Source organism: Pezoporus wallicus, unplaced genomic scaffold (genome assembly GCF_028554395.1).
Source record: "Pezoporus wallicus isolate ANWC-B61680 ecotype Strahan unplaced genomic scaffold, APGP_CSIRO_Pwel_v1 contig_4131, whole genome shotgun sequence".
NCBI classification, from domain to species: Eukaryota; Metazoa; Chordata; class Aves; order Psittaciformes; family Psittacidae; genus Pezoporus; species Pezoporus wallicus.
Window position 1 is genome coordinate 10,207,061 of NW_026641950.1, and position 22,806 is coordinate 10,229,866.

At 36.4% G+C, this 22,806-nt stretch overlaps 1 long non-coding RNA gene across 2 annotated transcripts; it reads right to left on the reverse strand.

The window, feature by feature from the left end:
* LOC130608265 (uncharacterized) lies at window positions 1–22,534 on the reverse strand. 2 transcript variants are annotated; one of them, XR_008974490.1, is made up of 2 exons: window positions 22,420–22,534; window positions 1–218 (listed from the first exon to the last, which is right to left on the reverse strand). It is a non-coding gene; the product is annotated as an uncharacterized LOC130608265 (long non-coding RNA). The 2 variants fall into 2 exon arrangements; XR_008974491.1 differs by lacking the exon at window positions 22,420–22,534 and adding an exon at window positions 13,297–13,371.
* Window positions 22,535–22,806: the final 272 nt, after the last annotated feature.

Genomic DNA, 22,806 nt, shown 5'->3' on the forward strand with positions numbered 1-22,806 from the left:
TTCTCATGTTATTTGTTTCACTTGTTAAAGTAATCTTATTTTTGCCTGGGCATCTGCAGGTGACTTTGGACTTTTGTAATCAACTTCACAAACTGATATAGTGTGCTTATGGGTAGAATGATATTGTGTTCTAATCAGCTCCAGATGGTAGAACAGTCTTTGCAATTTCATTGCTGTTTTCTGCTGTAACATCTACCAAGTCAGAGACCTAAACACCACTGTAGACAGTCAGACAGAAAACAGCACATACTCCAAAAATGCAACATATAAATGAAGAAATAAAAGGTAACTGCAAGACAGTTTGAGGCAGAAAAACAATTGTGGATTTCATCTTAACAGTGCCAAATAGATCAGACTCGCTGCTGTATCATAGATTTCATGCCAAAAATGAAAAGGCTTTCCATTGACTCCTAACTGAAGGGATGCAAAAGTCCCATACACCAACAGACTTAATTCTGAACCAGTCACCCAATTGGAAATAGATCTCTAACTGGGATTACTGAATTCCAATAGAACAACAGAGTCTTTACTGTTTTAAAAAATGCCAGATTAAGAAGTGTAGTAATGCTGTATATTATTACTGTATCTATATAGACTGTAATATCAGAATTCCCTTGAACAGAAATAGGGTATTTTAGTGTTCATATCCTTGTGTGTACCCATGACAATTTGGTCATAGTCACAATATGGTATGCATAACATCTGCAGTTGAAACGTAACATAGTAAAAATGTATTTTTAAATAGGTATATCATTATATGATATAAAAGCAAATCTATACAAATAAGGAAGAGTGAAAAACATTTAGAGAAAAGTAAAATGAAAAACTATCAGATTCTATATCATCTGCTTTTTCTAGATATTTAGAATCTCAATATATTTAATATTACCAACTTCCAGAGCCTTCCAGGATTTGATACAGAATTTTCTCAATTTTAAAAAATACATATATATATACTAGTTTTATGATGATCAACTGCAAATGCAAGTGTTCAAGTATCAAATTTGGTATAGCTAATAACCTATTTCTGTCCCCCTTTGCACTGCAGTCTATCAATCATGTTTTGTCATTAAAACTGTTAAATCCAAAAGCAGAACCATAAAGTTTAAGAGTATCTATCAATATCTCTAAGAGCAAAAAAAAGAATCTGGAATAGATTTGATGAAAATTAATCTGATAAAAATGAAAGAAAGCAAAATGAATAATTTGCTACCTCATCCAGGTATATGAAATACATTATGGATCTTTTCTGAAAAAACAGGAATGAGTCACTGTTTATTATATAATTTCCGTATCTCCATTAAGATAAATAAAATGTTAGTATGTTGAAAGATACCTAAGTATTGGAAATGATTAGGAAGTATGAGCTGAAGAAACAACATGCATTTTGAAATGGACAGCGAGTATGAAAGTCTTAGGGAAAAGGACACTTTCTAGAATATGATAGTAAGTGGGGTCATACAAATAACTACAGATTATACTAAAATATCTATTAGCTAAAGAAGTATCATCGTGTCATACAGTCGAAACAAAAATTCACAGCTTGTATTTGTGTAAATATTTTTTCCTCCAGGTTGGACAGAGCTTTGGGCAACATGGTCTAGAGTGAGGCATCCCTGCCCAGGCAGGGGGGTTGGATCTAGATGATCTTAAGGTCCTTTCCAACCCTAAACATTCTATGATTTTATAAGGTCATCCAGGTACATACGACTTGCAAAATCAAGGCCTAAAATTAGTTGATTCATTCACTCTAAGTAGCTATAGGTGAAACAATATAAATATAAATATAAAAATAAATAAAATAGATTAGCTCCAGTCTTCATGTTGTTCTCCTTGGGGAAAAAAAAAAAAAATTAGCTGCAAGGTTTCATCCTTCTTGACATTCTGATTGGCTAAAATTCTCTCCTGGTCTGCCCTTTCTTACATCCCACAGCATCTCATAGGTGCTTCAGTAGCAAAGACTGACTTATAAATACACTACAGGAATACTCAGCAGACACACAGGAATGGCTTTGTGCAATATGATTGTGAACATAAGCCGCACAGAGCAGTAGATAAAGCATATTCCTTCAGACAGGCTTCCCAGAATAGCAACAAGCCAAAAGAAGTTCAGTTCCACTAGAGCAGAGGTGGAAGATATAAGAGGAAAATGATCTGCCTATACATTTTGAATAAAATACTGAAGTGTTTTAAGACTGTTACGTGATAGGTAGCATGTAACAGTTACTTACAGACGCATGCCAGTACTGGGAGGGGACAGCCACAAAGTTCCCATCTTAGTCCAACTTCTTACAGTTTTTAGGGAAATCATATCCAGAATTCTCATTTAGGGCTCTCTCTAGTAATGTAAGAAATGCAATATTCCATCCTTATCCCCAAAAAAGAAAAGCACTATTTTATTAATCTGTTTCAGTTTGCCTTATTTATTTCTGACTGTGTGGCAGCTGTGTAGACCATTATGCTGGCCTGGAAATGTAAATTATAATATGAACCAAAAGAATATGTTCCAGATTTCCAAAGATTCTTGAGATATTAAGTAAGTGTCATATTTTCATACTTCTCTTCTGAAAGCTGAACACATCCCTCTTTACCATGATACAGAAGTTCTCAAGTCATTTGTGTTTTTAGGAAGCCTTTTCCCAGAAAGTTATCTCCTCCTATAGCATCTGACAGAGTGATTTCTCAGAGTATGAACTGATAATATTGTTCCTGAGAATTAGTTTTTAAGAAGCATCTTTTGACTGCCACTCAGTTTTAATAACTTTCCAACTTTTAGGCAGTAGGAGTTATGGGCTTCATTCCCTCACTTGTGATCAGTAGAGCCTCATACAAGCACTGCAGAGCTGCTTTTGGGGTTTTTAAGGTCTAAAAATTAAAATAAAAAGTCCTACATGTGTGAAGTGTCAGTAAAAAAAAACAAACAAACAAACCAAACCAAACCAAACCACTTCAATATAGCCAAGTAGCCAAGGTGACTATTTTTTCCAGTGTTGTTATTACTGATTTATTATAGCATTACAGAAGCTCTCTGTGCTTTTTTTAACTTTCCAATATCCCATGTTAAGAGTAAAACTAAATTTCACTTTAAAAGTGCTGGAATACAGTTTTGAAGATCTTTTATAATGTATGCTTCTTATTTTGCAAAGTAAACTTTTTCACAAATTGCTTCAGTTTGGTAAACTGATGTCCTCATCCAAAAGTATAAACATTATCTTCCAATTAGCTGAAATACTTAAGAATTTAGTTACAGTTTTATGCACTTAATTTTAAGAACAAGGGTTGAAAAATGGTTTACAAAGCTTGCCTTTCTCTTTTCTTGTGTTTTGGGTTTTTTTTTGTTACTTTGTTGAGTTACACACATACGCACACACATGCCTATCCCCATAATATATTAAGGCAGATTTTTCAAAGGTCATGCTGTTAAACTCAGAGATAATATGACATTCTTAGACAGCAAAGGTGGGCCACTGTACCTGACAAACATTAAAAATTAATAGGAAGCTATAGTCCTGCAAAACTTAGGATGCTTCAGAGTCATCTGTCTCAGACCTATTGTAAGTGACAGGATATGAGATTGTTAGAAAAAGAGTGAAATTTTACGTTAAAATGATTATATAGAGCAATAGAAATGACTATATTTGAAAAGTTTTCGAATCAATAGTAGACTTCTGTATATTAAAAGAATGCTGTAACTTTGCTGTGGTAGCCTCAGCAGTAGAAACTAACGTAACAACGAGAAGGATACAGGATGCCTGGCCTAAGACCTTGTAGTTTAGAACAGGGAAGCTTTGTCAAACTGTGCGTCTTGATAATACAGACATTCATAATTTTTGTATTGCTTACAAGGAAGCTTTGTCTAGAAATGGAAACCATGTATCTTAAGTAGCAGAAAATTTCATCTCTGCAATATTGGTAGCTTTGTGAAATCATTGCAACACAAAAGGACAAGCCAAGTGAGAAAGCGAGAATGCTGGCGACCACATAATGGTTGGGGCCTGTCCAAAGAACAGAAAGGTGAAAAGAATAAGGGGAGGAAGACTCCTTACTTCATCGGGACGACCACCAGAGGGGGCTGCGCAAGCGCAGAAGAGGCTGAAGTCACACACACACACAGAGTATCACACAGTATGCTAGAGATTGGAAGGGACCTCGAAAGATCATCTAGTCCAATCCCCCTGCTGGAGCAGGAACACCTAGACAGTGTTACACGGGAATGTGTCCAGGGGGGTTTTGAATGTCTCCAGGGAAGGAGACTCCACAACCTCCCTGGGCAGCCTGTTCCAGTGTTCCGTCACCCTCACTGAGAAGAAGTTTCTTCTCAAGTTTAAGTGGAACCTCTTGTGTTCCAGTTTGTACCCATTACCCCTTGTCCTATCATTGTTTGCCACTGAGTAGAGCCTGGCACTCCCCCTCTATATATTTATATACACTTATAAGGTCACCCCTCAGTCTCCTCTTCTCCAAACTATAGAGACCCAGCTCCCTCAGTCTTTCCTCATAAGGGAGATGCTCCACTCCCTTAATCATCTTCGTTGCCCTGCACTGGACTCTCTCCAGCAGCTCCCTGTCCTTCTTGAACTGAGGGGCCCAGAACTGGACACAATATTCCAGATGGGGTCTCACCAGGGCAGAATAGAGGGGAAGGAGGACCTCTCTCGACCTACTAACCACCCCCCTTCTAATACACCCCAGGATGCCATCGGCCTTCTTAGCCACAAGGGCACAGTGTTGGCTCATGGTCATCCTGTCGTCCACTAGGACCCCCAGGTCCCTCTCCCCTACACTGCTCTCTAACAGGTCGTTTCCCAACCTATACTGGAACCTGGGGTTGTTCCTGCCCAGATGCAGGACTCTACACTTTCCCTTGTTATACTTCATCAAGTTATTCCCTGCCCAACTCTCCAGCCTGTCCAGGTCTTGCTGGATGGCAGCACAGCCTTCTGGCGTATCAGCCACTCCTCCCAGCTTAGTGTCATCAGCAAACTTGCTGATAGTACACTCAATTCCCTCATCTAAATCATTGATGAATATATTAAATAATACCGGTCCCAGTACTGACCCTTGAGGCACTCCACTAGTTACAGGCCTCCAACTAGACTCAGCCCCATAGACTACAACTCTCTGGCTTCTCTCCTTCAGCCAGTTCACAGTCCACCTCACTACCTGATCATCCAGTCCACACTTCCTCAATTTAGCTGTGAGGATGCTGTGGGAGACTGTGTCATAATGGACTAATGAAGTAATCCTTGATGCATATGTATTAGTTACGAAATTTTAGTGCATAAATAGAGAACGCGATGTGACGGGGTCGAAGCCAGATTTGGGTGCGTGCCCCTGGTTTCCCAGTGCTGCAATAAAGCAACTCATATAACCATTCCAGTGGTTATGTGTCAGTTCTTGCGCTAACAAGATGGCAATGAGGAGCAAAATGACAAAAATTTCACAAAGTGCTCTGTCTTTCAAAAAAAAATAAGATCTAAAATCCATAACCAAAAGAAGTGAAACTTTTAAAAAATAGATTAGTGAAAACTCTGTATATAATTTTGCAAAATATTTCTTTCTTTAATATGGTACTTTTCCTATTGCCCTTCTAAAATGTATTACAATTAATAAAGGTATTTGAAAAAATCTTTTGAAATTCAGAGAAAAAATAGTGATATCTTAACACCAATAAACTGTTTCTGATAGAGTGGAACACCTATCAGTATTTTCTGCAAAATGAATGAAATTCAAGTTTTCCTAATTTAACAAGTTAAGGAGAAAATACTCAATGATTAAGTACATGAACCAACTCATTTCTGCAAAACAAAAAGTGCACCTGTGACTAAATTGATCACAGTTTCCTCTTGAATCCTCTTTAGCAAAATTAAAAAGCAATTTTTATGTTAATTAAATATTTAAGGATGTCCAATAAAGAAAAAACAAACAAACAAAAAATCTGCTTAGCATGTCATGGAAATTATCATGCCAACAATGCACTATAGAAATCATATAAATTACCCTTTAATTTTCAAAGAGGACTTTCAACATAGCAGCTAAAGTATTTGTTAGTATGTATTTATATATACACACAACATATATATATAATATCTGTTATTCCTCCTGTAATAGGGGAAACAGATTTTCATGGTAATTAATCTCTTTGTACAGATGACTATTTTGTAAAAATGTCATTAGGTATAAACACCCAGCATTACAATAGAAATACTTTACTTGGATGTGCTTCAGCTTTAATAAAGAGAAAGATCTATGATTTAATTCTGCATTGTTTATTTCAAGTCTCAGACATTTGAAACTTTCCTTTCAATTAAATGGCAATGATGCAAGTTATGTTCAGTTGCTGGATATTAATATTTAACAAACAGAAACCAGACATAGGGTGTGCATTTATAACATGAAGAGCACTTTGTATTTGCCACAAATATGGAGGTATTTGCACTTAATGTTTACAACAGTCTGAGTATGAAACTAAGTGAACAAATCTTAGAACAAATTGTGACTATATTTGTTGATCACTGAAAGTTAATATATTTCATCAAAAATTTGAGGACAGCTTTTCTTTACTGTGTTTCCCCAAAGATTTCCTTAATAATCACACTCATTCCCCAGTTCTCAGGCACCAAAATTTTCTAACTTTTGAGGTGGGCATGCTATCGTTTTTCTTACCATTCAAAGAAGAAATAGAATTGTTTGAATTGTGTTTATGGCTTTACTGACTCTTAACAGTCAAGGTTTTACTAGTTGTAGAAGGAGTCTATGGTGACTGCCTCAGAACTGGATGTCTGTATATTACCAAATGAATTCCTGATAGTCTGGGAAATGGGCACCGGATTCTGCTGAGATGTCAGAAGGACTTACATATTATTCCTCAGATTATCCAGTACTGTTCTTCTCAATATATGACCACAACTGTAACTGAACTGTACTGGCTACAGTGTGTTTTAAATTTTTTCTTCTGGTATCTTCAGAAAAATTGTTTTTATGATTTTTTCAGTGTTTTCCCACCTGTGTGGTATCCTGGTTGGTACAAGGGTGGGCCTTGTTGCCCACCTGGTGGTCACTGCTTCAGTTCTTGTATCACAAATGATGTAACCCATTTCTATGTTTCAGTCTGGAACTATCAGTGGTCATAAAATGCACTCAGTATAGTTACACTAAACATGTTTTGCACTTGTGATGCTGCCTTTATAGATGTCAGATAACACTATTTTTCTTTGTAATCTGACATTGAAATTAAGTATCCATAAATTTACATTACATAAGTTTTTCATTGTAGTTAGAAATTGACATTGTAGCTACTTGAAGTGAGATCATCTAAAAATTTCACAAAACAGGCACAGACTTTTATTGATTTTCACCTTTCTTTGATGGAGTTCACTTCCACACTCCAAAAACTTACCATGCAACATTATCAGTTGATTTGTAATGATCACTCAGAGCTGCTACTGCCATGTAAATATTAAGCAATTCAATAAATGAACTTAAGTCCTGAAGAAAAGCAGAAAACACTTTCTACTGCCACATAGAAAAATATGCTAATGGTTCCAACTACACTGATCATTTTTAATAGTAAGGAGAGAAGCATCTATTAAATCATACAAGGAGAAAATCAAAGGAACAGAAGTCTGAGCAAAGATGATTCTCCAAGGAAATGAATAGTTATTTATAAGAACATTTTACTTTGTGTAAGAAATGCTTCCCTTGCTGGATAAAAGTAAATAACTGAACATGTTCAAAGAATTTTTAAATTAAGCTATGAGATGAAAAGCAGTTTAACTATTTAAAGATTACTAAGTAACACATACTTCTAGAACAATAATAACTATACATTTACTAAAAACTATTATCAACAGATATGGCAAATCTATTGCTGACATAGTGCAGATATTGTATAAAAATTATGCTAGTGTAGGAGTTCCATTTGCTAATTCCAACATAAAGTTGAATAGGATTTCAGGATTTAGTTCATGCATTGTTATTTCTCCAATAACTCATTTCAATCTCTGCAAGTGCTACTGCACTGAAACTAATAAATAAGTAGTTAGGAATTAAAAAACAAGACAGCATAACAATATATTTCAAGTTGTCAGTCAGTGAATAGTCCTTCTTACTTGGGTTACCATCTTGCTTCTTTACATACCCCTTCCTATGTGGGGTTCTTAATGCCCTGCATGCCTAAAAGGCCAACTCACATTCCAAAAAACGACCTAATATTCATTAACATCCTGCAACCAAAGCCTTCTGCTAAATTTTAGTGAAAAGTCTAAGCCTTGAGAATAACCTAACCTGAAAAGTCATATACTGGGGAGATAAAGAGTCCTGCTAGAGACAGGAGCATTTCATTCCCTACTCTCCCCATTTATCCCATAAAGTCTGTCCCCAATTCCAGTTCAGCCAGAGGCAGTAATACTAATACATTTGTTTCCTATGCAAAATATCAGTCAGAAGAATCTCAATATTTACCTCCTTTGCAAAATAATTTAGTTAGTACTTAAGGAATAACAGATGGTTTTGTTTAATTGCTGAACCAAAAATCAAGGGAAGAGAAGATAAGTAAACCCCAAACAGCAAAACAAAGCAGAAACAATTAAATTTTGTGTTAAACTGAAATCCACAATTTCATTGTAAATGCAGGCATGCTACGCCTTGTCCATTTTCGATTGCAGTCAACTGCTGATTTATATTGGTTCATTTTTTAATAATATATTGTTTTGGTTTTTATCATATAAAATGTTGGCTTGGCTTAGACTTTGAATTCTACCCAGGCTTGTAGTTGAAGTCTTCTGAATCTGCATATTTCTGTTGAGTTTAGCATTTTTTAAAACAGATCTGTCTAGTAATATTACTAGTTCTATCTCATAGCTAGGGAAACCTCAGATACCCAGAGAAATAGCTTGCCCTCAATGAATCAGCACTTCGCAGCAGGCCTGGGAAAACAGGAAAATCTCCTGGGGTTTTGTTAAGAGCCCTACCAGTGCCCTGCCTGCATGCTGCCTTTCTGCTATAGCAAATGAGAGCAATGTGGCTTACCAGTACTAAGCAGCTAAATAAGCGAAATCCCTTCAGATATTCCAAGGTAATCTCCCTGACAGAAATCTTGCAAATATCCCCAAGTTAAAATATGAGGTTTGCTTTGGTTCCTGGCTTTTGATTCACATATTGTAACCCCCAGGTTTCATATTTAAAAGAAAGAAAAAATAACTGCCACATAATCTAGAACCTAGTTTTGGAGGCAATAAAACTTGATTTGCTTCCAGTCCCCTGGCAGGGGCCTTATTTCCTGGGTTTTGTTTAATTTGATTAGTTTGTTTGCTTTTGATTTATACATAATATTCAAAAGCTCTTATCTCAAGCTCTAGGCATCCTTGCCATATATTTAATACGCAGTCATGTATTAATTATAAAACCAACAAATTAACTCCCACAACAAAAGATAATCAAACAAGAAAATTAATTTAACTTTTACCATCCTGCAATTTCTTCTTACATACTTCCCAAAGATCCAGAGAAGAAAATGTTAATGTCAACAGACTTTTCTTCAAGGAAAAGAACAGATCAGGGGACTTCAAAAGACTGACAAACTTTCTTAAATTAGGAGACATCTGCTCAAAGATTTCTTATGATCACGTTATCTATTTTGAAAGACAATCAGGGTCTTATATTAAAAGTGACCTTACACTGGTCCAGAAATGAGCAGTCAAAAGTGCTATGGACTAAACTAAAGAAGCATCCCAACAGTCACATATTCCAGGCCTTATAACACAGTGAAATAGATAAGAGGAATAAAACATTAGAAGGATAGATGTATGTCTAGCAAAGGAGGGAAGAAAAGACCTAGAGACTTCACCAGTGAAGCAGTCCAGCATACACACCCAGTTTTTTACAAAGGGTGCAAGAGGTAAGAATAAATTTACAGCTAATACTGCCAGAGTAGAATCAGCTGCTCCTGAATTTCTTATCATGCTATCAGGTTCCTATATGAAAAATAGCAACCACCAAACCTCTCCGTGTAAGCAGTTTTATCAGATCCCGGTTGAAGTAGTCTGTCAACTTCCACAGTACTTACTGGCACTCTGGCCAACCCCAGTTTTGAAGTGAACGTTTTTGAGACAACATGTGGTATTCTAAGACTTTACTATGAAGGGGAATGGATGACAGCATAACGATGATAAATAAATTCAAAACAAACACCATGAGGTGGTTCTTTGTGCAAAATGTAGCTGAGCTATGAAATATTTTGTTAAAGAATGTTAACAGTTTACATAAGCTCAAGGCAAGGACTGATCTGCTGAGGGCTACTAATTAGACAGAAAGTATATTCAATTCTGGAAGTTTCTGATATGAAAGTGCGTGGAGGTTAAAAGACTACTGTAAGAGAAGGTATCATACATTCTTGTCCAGGTCTCATGTTCTTACAGTCTCATCTTTACACTTGATTTTGAGCACTTTCAGAAATATTATGAACTAGTTAGGCATTTGATCTGTTGCAGCATGGCCATTCTAATGTTTTTTAGTATTACTCAAAGTCCAGCGTTGGAATTAAGGGAAACGGGAAACTTGCAGACCAACAAACTGTAACTGAAAAGAAAAACAATTCCATCAAATGAATAAAATGTGAAACAATCGCAACAAAGACTTTGTGTGTGTGTGAAGATTTATTCTGCATCTGAAAATACTGGAATAAACATTTAGTGTTTTGGTGTTCTAGATTTACTTTTTATCAAAGTTAATTCAAAATTCTGTACTCAACTTGCTATTGTCTTCTTAATTTCTACCCACAAAACATTATGGGTTGATATTAAGAAAAGTAGTGGCTTGGGGAATTTTCTTCATCAGAAGAAGATTATTTTAAAATTTGTCAATATCACCATGTAACTCATCTACAAAACATAAAAGCAAATGCTTTTAAGGAAAGTCATAGAAAGAAGTTTATTTTGGCTTGTGTTGTGTCTGAAGTATTTTTATCATACTAATGAAATTAGTAATTCATTACCTAAGGCTTGCAGAAATGAAAAATATGAATATACATAGAAGATACCTCGTAAATGTGCAGATTTCTGCCAGAATGAACCTGTTTTATACTTTCACGTTCTAGCAGAAATTGGATTTAAGAATAATAATGATATGCATTCCCCAGGTTTGATTGCAAGCAGTGAACTGAACTGAAATTTCCCTGTCCTTTGCTTCAGAAAGGAACTTTTAACATGATTATGTTTATTCCTGCTCTCTTCTAAAGACCCATAGCAAGTATTTTGATATGTTTAGAAGTAGAATGATAGAATCATAGAATGGTTAGGGTTGGAAAGGACCTTAAGATCATCTAGTTCAAACCCCCCTGCCGTGGGCAGGGACACCTCACACTAAACCATATAACTCAAGGCTTCGTCCAGCCTGGTCTTGAACACTGCCAGGGATGGAGCATTCACAACCTCCCTGGGCAAAATATTCCAGTGTCTCACCACCCTCACAGGAAAGTATTTCTTCCTTACATCCAATCTAAACTTCCCCTGTTTAAGTTTTAACCCATTACCCCTTGTCCTGTCACTACAGTCCCTAATGAAGTGTCCCTTCCCAGCATTCCTGCAGCTGCCCTTCAGATACTGGAAGGCTGCTGTGACGTCTCCATGCAGCCTTCTCTTCTCCAGGCTGAACAGCCCCAACTTTCTCAGCCTGTCTTCATATGGGAGGTGCTCCAGTCCCCTGATCATCCTCGCGGCCCTCCTCTGGACTTGTTCCAACAGTTCCATGTCCTTTTTATGTTGAGGACACCAGAACTGCACACAGTACTCCAGGTGAGGTCTCACAAGAGCAGAGTAAAAGGGCAGGATCACCTCCTTCGACCTGCTGGTCACGCTCCTTTTAATGCAGCCCAGGATACAGTTGGCTTTCTGGGCTGCGAGCGCACACTGCCAGCTCATGTTCATTTTCTCATTGACCAGCACCCCCAAGTCCTTCCCCACAGGGCTGCTCTGAATCTCTTCTCTGCCCACCCTGTGGCTGTGCCTTGGATTGCTCTGACCCAGGTGTAGGACCTTGCACTTGGCATAGTTAAACCTCATGAGGTTGGCATCAGCCCACCTCACAAGTGTGTCAAGGTCCCTCTGGATGGCATTCCTTCCCTCCAGGGTATCAACCGAACCACACAGCTTGGTGTCATCAGCAAACTTGCTGAAGGTGCACTCAATCCCACTGTCCATGTCAGTGACAAAGATGTTGAACAAGACTGGTCCCAACACCAGTCCCTGGGGTACATCACTTGTTACTCGTCTCCAGCTGGATATTGAGCCATTGACCACAACTCTTTGTGTGCGGCCATCCAGCCAGTTCTTTATCCACTGAGTGGTCCATCCATCAAATTGATGTCTCTCCAATTTAGAGACAAGGATGTCATGTGGGACGGTATCGAACGCTTTACACAAGTCCAGGTAGATGACATCAACTGCTCTACCCCTGTCCATCAGTTCTGTAGCCCCATCATAGAAGGCCACCAAATTGGTCATGCAGGATTTCCCCTTAGTGAAGCCCTGCTGGCTGTCACCAAGCACCTTGTTGTTTTTCATGTGCCTTAGCATGCGTTCCAGGAGAATCTGCTCCAAGATTTTGCCAGGCACAGAGGTGAGACTGACTGGTCTGTAATTCCCTGGGTCATCCATTTTCCCCTTCTTGAAAATGGGGGTTATAGTACGCATTCAGGAATTTCTTACTTTTCTGTTTGTTGCGAAATGTTCCCTGTATACAAGGAAATATGTTTCCAGTGGGGAAGCCTGGATATGCCTTTCACAAGAAATTCAGCAAGATTAAACTAGTTACAATGAAATTCTGCCATTAGAGTCCAAGTAACTTTAGGCAAGAGACTTCTGGGAACAATTTTCCCAAAACTAAGAATTTTGAGTTTTATTTTAACTTAATGCTCCAAGTACATTTTTGCAAAACAGGCTCTCTTTGTAAGATTCCAGAATCTCCTTATGCTTCCCTCACCCCCTTAATTAATCAAAAATAGTATGGTAAGAACTGCAGTACGGAAGGATGCTTTTCCAGTCATGTGGTCATGCCCTTATTTCCCTTCCCAGACTTCAAATTGGCAATCATAGAACTAGATAAATATATTGGCAATCATAAACTAGATAAAGGAAAGTGAGGAAGGAATGTATCTGGAGATATTACTTCAGCTTTATACACAGAGGAGGATTTTACCAATATAATGAAATCCATCAGAACTTTAGAAAAATACAGCTGTTTGTGTCTGCATTTGTAAAACAAGATAATTAAAAAGTGTAATAAACACAGTGGACATACCTGGAAAGAGCAATTGTTTTCTTTGTTTTTTGTGAGTGTGTTGAGGGGATTTCTTCTAAGCTCCTTTGCTTCATTAGGCTTGTTCAAATTAATTTTCAGCTTTTTTCTCTTACATTTTCTGATTATATAACAATATCTGTTTAACATGGACTTTTTATGTCAAACTCGCTTCAATATTTATTTCGCATTTGTAATCACCACTTTTAAAAATGCATCCTTTTACTTAAGATCCAACTTTGTCCTCCAATTTTTGCGCAGTTACTCTCATTAAGTCCATTTTTAATCAAACGAAGTTAACAGCTATTGTAAAGTTTTCTTGAAAGAACCCTAGCATCAGCAAGGTCAAGATAGATTCCATTCCTTAATCTCATTTATATTCACAACTCTTTACTTCTTTTCCTATATTCTGTATTTTAATCATGGATCTGAATAAATAAGAAATAACAATATGATGCTGACTTGTAGCTGCACTGAACAAGTTTCTGTTTGGAGGTCATTAAGTACCTGCTTCCACAGTGAGCTAATTGAAATACTGGAGCCAGTATCTGAGATTACTTTGCTTTGGGAACTAATGCCATAAATGTTCCCACACAGTTTATTTTCAAGGCCAAACAAAGAACCTGAGGGATTCATAAGCATTTTTATTGTTAGCAGTTCCGGATGCTACTGTTTGAATCTTTCATGATGCTGATACCCACAAGTACAGTATCATCACGTATCATGATATTATATCAATATTTCTCAGAATGGTGAAGGCTCAGTGAGGCTTTGAGAGCTCTGAGTGACCATGCAGATATTTCTCTCTGCAATTACAGCACTAGACGGTGTTGGGTCTTTTCTATTGCTCCCGCCACCCTCTGGACCTCCTTCTCTTCTGTTTATCCTATAGAGAGGAATGAGGCCAACAGTGTTTTGACTGTGTCTCACTCTAGGTAGTGGGCAGATGCATGGTTGAGGAGATCGTGTTGAATGGGGGGCACTGAGCAATGAATTTATGAAGGGGAGGATTATGAGAGGACTTGTCCCACAGAGCTGAAGAAAATGGAGGTAGGGGAAGCAAAAGACACAGGTTTCCCTCAACCTACTAGGACTGTATCTATGGCAAGACTAAAGCTACCTGATGTCTTTTATCTAATGCTCTATGGCTTCAGACACCCCCAGGACACACAGGCAAAATCAGAAATAGAGAAATGACATAAATAATTCAGTGCTCACATAATGTTATTCCTTGAGATACAGTGTCTTGAGTTTGGGTGTATGAATCATGTTACTTAAACTCTTTGATTTGCCTGGGACTTTCACAGCTTTAATCCAATTGCTATTTTCATGGCTTCACATACCACAGTGGTAGGCACTTTATAAATGCAAAGTATTCATGATGAAATAAATGAGACTCTGAAAGTAGAACAGAAGTGATAGGAGTTCCTTAGAAAAAGTGCGTTTGATCACTCTGCCCTTCTCAATAATTCAGAAGTTTCACCTTCTCCCTTCAAAATGAATTTTCAGAACAAATCATTTTGCCTGGTTGCATTACTGCTGTGTCTTCTGTTTTGGCCAGGATTCATCATGAGATAAAATAAAAAAGTGAGGGATTGAATTTTTATGTGATACCCATCATGTAACAATAAGGAAACTTCATTTCTGCTGTACCCGTTTAACATCTACCATTTTAAATTTATTTTCTGTCCCTCTTTTAACTGTTGGAATCTATTTGGATTTGGAAGACAAAGTAGCAATATATGAAAGCTTGTTAGGAATTAGGCAGTCTTGGCTCTTTTAGAAAGGCACGAACACTGTTGTTCATCTTGACAGGGCTCTAGCAAGGACTGGCCAAATGAACAGGGACTGGCCAGCTGGAAAGTAAGGCATACAGACTTTTTCCCAACAGTATGCAGGGGTGTAAAAGAGAAAAAGTTGTTCACATGCTATTCAGTAAGTTATTCCTACCCAAAAGGATTTCTATATTAGCCTCAATCTTTTTTTTATGATAGGTTCCTCCTTTCTAGTTATACCATTGACTTCGTGGAAACACTGTCAAACTCATGTTGTATTAAGAGCACTGTGTACTGTGGTCTCTTCTTTAAAGGATCTACTATAGTCCTAAATTCCATCCTATATACTATATACATACTAAATCCCATCCCATCTATTATAATCCTAAATCTCATCATCATCATCTCATATAGATGAAAACCTCATTCCACAAATGTTATTTGCAGTCTCCTCTAAGCCACAGCATCTGAAGAATACTCCTTTTCTAAATCACTTCAAGTTAAGAAAAGTTACATGAAGAAAGAATATAATAATTATTTTTAATTACAAGGACAGTTTTGTTCTAGGAAAATTCTTCTTAAAAGCATCATACTAAATCCTGTCTTGCCTTCAGCAATGAAAGTACTTGTGTTTTAAATTCCAGCTAAAAAAAATAAACTAAACCCCATTTCTAAAGACTCCTCTCCAACTCTTTTCAGGTTTTGTTGCTTTTGTTTCTTTGTTTTTCTTTTCTTTTTTTTTAATGTTCCAACAACTTGTCCTGTTGTAATCTATTCTCTCACTTCTCTACTGTAAGTATTGATGAACTAGACAGCCTATCACAGTAGTCACAAAGAACCTAAATCTAACTCCAATAGCTTAAGTCAGAAAACTTAACTGGATTTGATCACCATCTGTGTGATTTTATAGACATTGACATGCCATTAATGTTACCATTAAGTTACAGTAAGAAACAAGAGGTACTACAACAAGAAAATAATGGAGTGATACAGTAAGCCTTGCTCATGTAAGTTAGATTTACTCTATTTTAATTCAGACCTTGAGTAGAAGAGAGGAAATAATTATAGTGAGAATCTTTAAAATGAGAATACTTTAAATAAAACTTGCTCTCTCCATAGAGCAAGGTAGTTTTGACTATATTTTATTTGCTCTGTTGTATCTTTCCATAAACAAACAAAAAAAGCTTTGGACAGAAATATAGAACTTCAGTTGACTGAACCCTGTTTCCACTAGAATGAGGTGAATTGAACAAACTCAAAAGTAGTTAGCAGTTCATTTCGCTTATTCAAGCACCCAAACATGCATGTAGGAAGCCTAATATATAAAATCTCCTACTTTAAAAAACCTTCATGTAGCTATGAGACACATCAGCCCCCCATCCAACAAAAAAGTTCTACACAATGGAAATGTCATGGTTCACTTCCTTCTTTCCTAATATTTTCCTCTCTTAAGTACAGTAACGTCACCATGAATGCCAAGATCTAAGAATTAGTAGCGTGTGAGAAACTAATAGTCTGTGAACGTGAAGTCAGTATGAAAGACAGCAAATGCTTTATACAGGCGTAATAGATCAGTTAAGCACTAGAAAACAAGATATTTATTTGAATGAAACAACACAGATTCTACTTTCATTTAAACCAGACCAAATACAATTTCAGTTATGGTGAAAAGCTGCTTCTATACTATTCATCAAAACACAGAATAGCCAAATATTCAACATAACATTTTGCAGAAGCAGTAATAAAGACAAAGATGAAGTTTTCACACATAGCATTATATGAATCAGCAGCTATCTTATGCAGACAGCTAAGATAAAGGGAATCAAAAATTGGTATAAGTAAACAAGTGACTGTATAGCACAGAATAAATCCTTTTTCCTTGGATTTAAGACCTGATCAGTGGTTGCAAAGTTTTGTAAAAGTAATATATTTAAAAACAGTTCAAATTATTCATATACTCTAGTGGTTTTATGCAATATAATTTTCAAGATATTCAATTTCAGTTGCCTGAGTACCTATGCCCATCATCACTGATTCAGTACATCACAACAAAATTCAGTGAACAAAACTACATCCTACAAGAAGCAGGGGTTTACTGACTCTTGCAGACATGCAGCTTTATTTTCACACTACAAAGTGTCTAAAAAAAAAGCATCTGTAAAGACTTGATAAACTCATTTACAGAAATTATTATCAATTTTCACATTCCATTTTAAAAAAGTGTGCCAATCAAGGAGCACAAGCTGTTGCTTCTTTTCTGAAGACAGAACAAATGTATGCTTATTAAAATGCCTAATAAAACTTAAAGAAGAAACGCACCCAAACAAAACTATCTTTCATTAAAACTTTTAAAAACTCACACATAAATAAGCCTGAACTCATTTGATTCCCTGCAGAGTGCTCAGTTTCTCAGACCACTCACTACAGTTGGGAACTTCAAGCATTGATCTATACATATCTGAGTTGTCTTTGATCATTCCTTCTTGTCACAAGCATATTCTGCACACAGAAGCTAGGCAGTTGCCACATGAATAACAACATTCAGAAGTTTTATATACCACGTTAATGCATTTAACTGATTTGTCTGTTCTTATTATCAGGAATTAAACCCCATTTGGTCAGTAACTGTACTATACTATATACATATGTTATCTCACATTTATAGAAATAACAAACTAATATTATTGAAAGCTGCACTAAGCTGAAGTCTGAGTTTTTTGGGTTTGACCGCTGAGCTTTCAAATAATTACACAGCTTGACTTTCATGAAGCCAAAATCCTGGCTCTAGAGCTCTGATTTTTAAGCACTAATCTCAAAGATTAAATTCCAAGTTTTGACAGCACTTTTGGACAAGTGAGGAGTTGGATGTGACACTTTTCTCTCTGCCCTTCTGTAGAAGCTGTCATTATGATGGCTCAGCTGAACAAGCTTATATAAAGGAGAGGGGTAGTTAGCTCATACAGGGAGGGCTCACAAAGGCAGGCAGCATCCCTGCCACTGATTAAAAGTAAAGAAAAACATTGATGTAGTACTATACACAAGTGATGAAATACAGAGGCCTACAAAAATAACCTAGCAAAATTTCAGTAAGAATTACAGGTCTGGTTGAAAATTCTATTCCCTTTATACACCCTTGCAGAGGTACAATGTTTACCAGTGTGTGTTCTTACATTAATAAGACTGGAACTCCAAAGAAGTCTGTCTCCAAGGACATTGACTATACCTCACATGCAGTCTTACCGTTCCTTGCTCAAGGGGAGCATCATGGTGGGGTTTCTCAGGCAGCTAAGAGTTCATAATCTTTTATTTCCTCTGCTATTCAAGGAAAAGAAATACATAGTAGAGTGTTGCTTTTTTGTCGCATCCCCTTTCTGGAGGGAAGACACAAGATATGTCCTGGAGTCTGTCAAACTCCTATTGTCTCCAGCTTATTCCACCACCATTTCCCATAAAGGGAAATCAGTATACTACCAGTACAGATGGTGCTTTAAGGCATAATATTGATATGCTTTGTATGTATTTAATATTTTTGACATGGTACATTAATTTACTTTGTATAGTATATTAATTAACATACAATCTTAAATAAAGGCTGTTGCTTCTATAATCTTTGAGAGTCCCTAGCCAATATTCATGACAAAGCAAGGAACAATGTAACACTGCTTATTTTATAGGATCCATTTCCAAATAAAGACTGCACAGCAACAGTACCTTCAGTATTTCTAATTTAGAAACATGGTTGCTTGCATCTGTGAAAAGAATCACCATACTATCTGTAGATCTCTCATGTAGATATTGAAGAGTCCTATATGCAAACACAAAAGCTACTGGTCTTAAGGTCCCTTAATTATCCCTGGGTAAGTAAACAGTTTCGAGGGCTTGATATCCACTGTTTTCTATTAGTGTATATTACCACATGAAAGTCCAGTCTACTTAGTAGAAAAATGCCAAACAGAAAAAAAAAAATCATTATGACAAATCTGTGTTAGTCAAAGTAGAAAACACTGAAGATGCTATTTCTATTGACCACAGTTGTTGCAACCAATGTGTATGTTTCTTACAGGAGAGATTACACCTCATTTGAGTAAGGAAAATTGTTATGTGGAAACAGACAGAAGCACCAGAACATCATCTCCATTCTGTGTTCTTCATCCTGTTCAAATGATCTAATAATCTTCTGGTCCAACTAATATTACTACAATGGATTGACAGGTTATAGAAAAGTATTGTTTGCTTTTATGCAAAATGAAGATTTGCACAGGACTAATTACAGTAAACACTTAAAGAATTACATACTATCAAAGAAGAGCTACTGAATATGTCCACACTTCCAAGGCATCAGCGGCAAAGACATGCACTGTAAATTTCTCTTTCTCTGTAAAGATGTATACATCTAGCTAAAATTATGTGTCAAGCCAATAGATGTGTGAGCCAGAACCCAATTCTTGCTGAAAAGACAGTTAAAGAGTGGTCCTTTCTCCATGCACACTTACTTTGCAGTCAGCCAATGAATTCAGAGGGGATTTTATCAAACTGAAGAAAGCTTTTTACCCTCATTTATGCAGGCTCAAACTCTGGGAATTACAGATACTCTTGAGACATACTTTATGATTGTTCCTTGTCTTTGGAAAAGGAGAGACAATAGAGAGGTTTAGTCTTTGAGGAGATTACAAAAGCAAATCTAAATATTCAGCTGCCATGGTAAGGAGCTACTGACTCATAAATCAAATAAAAAGAAATTCCTTTTACTCTTTCATTTGCCAATTCAATGACTTACAGCTACACAACAGAGACATTACTGAGGCAACTTTTGTTCCTGACTTCTATCCTCTTGCCAACTGTCCTGTCTCGTGACCAAGTCTATTAAGTACTGCGCACATTCTGACACTATATAAAATCTCAGCAGACACAGACGAATACCTCACAACCTATGACTTCCTATTTTACCTTTCCAAAAATGCCAACAGGCAATCTCTGGGAAATTATCAAGAGGAATATTACTGTTGTGAGGCACACTACATTTTTATTATCAGGTCAATATCCTCCACAGCACTGCTTATCTTCTTAAAACTTTCACATAGTTTCTGTGATTATCAACTTTTTTTATGTTACTGTGATTTTGAATTCAAAAATTCCTTTCCACACTCACTTTATTAGAATTGCCTGTGGCCTGACCTAAAATGTTTCGTTTCTCCTACTTCAGGCAATTTCTAACCCAAGCACTAATTTTTTTACTCCTTTAACTTTCTCAAGCGCATCTTCCATATTTGCATTCATGACTTCCTCCTTAATTCCCTATCCCTTTCCCTTCAGTTCTTACAGATTTCACCTGTATCTCCTGCAGCTTCTCTCTAACTTCTATTACTTGGTTTATTTTCTTTCTTTCAAAAATGTTCAAAAAGAGGTTGAAAAAAATTACAGCTTACTTACTTACCTTCTAAACTGTTTTGTAGGTTATTTGCTGGCACATTACCCAAATTCAAACCTCTCCCTCAATCTCAAACCTAGTCCTCAACCTTCTCCAGTTTTGCTTTGGATTTCTTGAGTCTCCATCTTCCACTATGTTTGGGGATTTTTTAATTTTTTTTTTTTTTTACAATCTGAATTCAATATGCTGGTCTGGCTGCACGATTAGAAGGTAGCCATCTAAAAAATGACTGCATTTCACCATTAACCCTTTCCAGATGATACCATCACTTCAGACTTCCCAGCATATCACCATATATAGCTAGCATTTAGTTATCCTTACCCATTTAATCACTTTAAGAGTGGATATTTTTTTAAAACATCTAGATCATTTTGACAAAACCAGATCAACTGCATATGCAGTTATGTCATTCTATCTGAGGAACCTCTAGCAGGAGAGAGGTGGAGAAGCAGAGACAAAGCCATGAGGATAGGCTGGTTACTCTGTTTTGGCTGAATTCAGAGTGGCATGGCTAATGGTAGCCCAATGCTGTAACTCCCAGTCTCACACCCAAAGAAACAAAACTATATAAAAAAAAATATGGATAAACAAAATGTATTGTGATAAAGCGTTTGCTCAGTTCTTATACTTCTACTCCTCATTACTTCCTCTGGAAACTTCAAACTCTTTTTAAATCAGGGAACTTATATATTGATGTAGCTACAGGAATATTTTCAGCTTTAAAAAGATGACAATCCACATAGTAAAAATTGCTCCCACTACTTGAAGTCGTGGTGGAGCCAAAAGAGATCTCTGCTGAGTTGGAAACCTTTCCTGTATTTTTTTAATAATATAAGTAGTGTTCATCCACAAAAGCATCCATCAGTACTGCTACTTGTACGAAGACCACTTAAATGAATGCTTCCAATGCAGAGACTCTTGTTATTTTTAAGAATCTTAGCTTCCTACAGATTTATTTAAATAGCATGGCTTCCTTCTTTGTGTGTATTATGTGTATGCACGTTATTTTAACTTGTAAATAGGAAATGGACATATAAAAAGTATGCACTGTTTATACTCAATGTTAAATTGTTTTTCATAGTGATGCAACAGGTTTTTTTTATAATTGGAAGATTTTAATACCAGATAACAATCACATAATATGCTTCCTGTATGCAGACAATTACAACGTGTAGACAGAGGGTGGAAATGTTATTACTTTGTGACAAATGAACATCATATTTACAGAGCAGATTTCTTTCTTGCTAAAATTTATATGAATGTTTATTATTCTGGAAATCATCAATAATTAGTATTTCTAGCAGGTTGCTTACATTAACAACACTACTGCATTTGGCAGTCTTCATACTGGCTTATTTTATCCAGATTTTCTCATTTTCTCCTACCTCTATTTTTGTCATTCTCATTCATAAAATGGTCACCAGGATCCACTGGTTTCACCTGTGTTTATATTATTCTTTCTCAGCTGCAGTGCAACTCCCTATCAGCATCACTATAAACCAAGAATATATACTTCTTTTTTCAACAGGTAAGTAAGATAGTCTGTAGATGAGAGAGGAATATATGAATAGAAATCCACTTTATTCCAGCTTGCAGTCATGTTGTAGAATACAGAGGGAAGAAATATTAGGCAAGTATGAGAAGGTAAAAGGAAAAAATATTACTAGTCTACCTTCTTACTTCTACCTTCCCTCTGTATATTTAGTATCACCTGATTACCATTTTCTGGATACTGATTTAATGTTTTACAGTGGCATTGCTGTTATTGGTATTCCTAATTTCATTGCAGGTGACTTTCTTGATTTGTAGATGTCGCCCAAGAACCAGCATTCCTGTTAAAATCTGTAATTCTACCTTAAGAATAGAGGTTCTTCCTCTTAAAAAAAAGCTAAAACCATCAACATTTGTTTCCTCCGAAGTTACCTTGATGCTTGTAGTTGTATTCCCATTAATATAATCAGTAATTAAGAAAAAAGTTCTCCTAGTGTCATTTTTCAAAGTTTGCTGATAGACATTCCTTTGTACTCGACATCTACTGCTGAAAAAAATGTTGCATGTTAAGAGATTCAAAAGCTGCAGAAGGTAGAATATTTCTTTAAATGAAGTTCTAGTGAGCAGTATCTATCTTCTTGAGAAATAACCTGTGAAGTTTCTTTGTACTCATGTTCTGTTTTGCATTCTAATAGAAAAATGAAAACTATCTAAAATTTTCTGTTAAACTTGCAAGGCATTTCCCAATTTAATTAGGAAAATATGGGCTTCAAAATTTACTATCAATGAATATCATATGTCACTAGCAATAGGCTTCTG